Raw genomic sequence first — 1,173 nt, forward strand, 5'->3', positions numbered from 1 at the left:
AATAACCATTAGTCTAATGCAAAGACTAACAATAGCACTGGAACTAACCCTAGTAAAATTGAGCTCCTAACCATGAATCCAAAGCTAACCTGAACACTGACCCTTTCCCTAACACAAACCCTAGCTCTGAATTTTATCCTAACCCAAAACATACCCCTAACACTAGACCTATCCATAACACTAACCTTTAAACTAGCAAAAACCATAATCCTAGTTCTTAAGTTACCCATAGACCTAACACTAGCCATAAACTTCCCCCTAAAACCTAACCTAAATATAGTATTAAAACTTGCTGTAAGCCTAATCCTAACCTTAGCCCTAGCCCTAAACCTCACTCTTGCCTAGACCTAACCTTAGCTAAAACTCTAATTCTTACCCTAACCCTAACCCTTGCCCTAATCTTAACTGTAGCCATAGCACAAATTCTACCTCAAATTCTATCCATTACATGAAATATAACCCTAACACTAATGCTAACCCTTGCCCTTAGTCAAACCCTAATTCTAACCAGAGCCCTGACTTTAACCCTAATCCTTGCCCTAGACCTAACCATAAACACTTAACCTAAACCTAACCCTAACACTAACCCTAGGCCCAACCGTATCCTAGTCCTAATCCTAACTTTAACACAATCCCTATCAGAAGCACTAAATCTATCCATTACCCTACAATAAGCCTATCCCAAATGCTAACCCTTGGCCTAAACCTAACACTATACCTAAAACTAACCCTATACATTACTCTATACCTAATCTGAACCCTAAACCTCATCCAATTCATTACTCTAACCCTAAACCTAATGAAAATTTGAGCCCTAACCCTTAACCTTAATATAAAGTAAACCCTAACCTGGACTTTGACCCTAATTATACACCCAGCTCCAAACCTGACACTTACCATAAACCTAACCCTTACACTACACCTAGCCATAAACCTAACCCTAACCATTACCCTAGACCTGACATTAGTCCCAGCCATATTTCTAACCCTTACCCTAACAAAAACCTAGCCCTCAGCCTAGCCCTAAACCTAGCCTTAATCCTAATCCAAAAGCTCACCCTGGCTCTATCCCTAATTTTAACCCTCGACCAAGCCCTGAACCCAACTCTATGCTCATCACATCCCTTAAAACTAACCTGAAACCTAACAATTACACAAACCCTCACCCTAGAT

Source organism: Marmota monax, unplaced genomic scaffold (genome assembly GCF_021218885.2).
Source record: "Marmota monax isolate L192 unplaced genomic scaffold, Marmota_monax_Labrador192_F-V1.1 WCK01_AAM20220418_F8-fsc00257, whole genome shotgun sequence".
Taxonomy (NCBI): Eukaryota; Metazoa; Chordata; class Mammalia; order Rodentia; family Sciuridae; genus Marmota; species Marmota monax.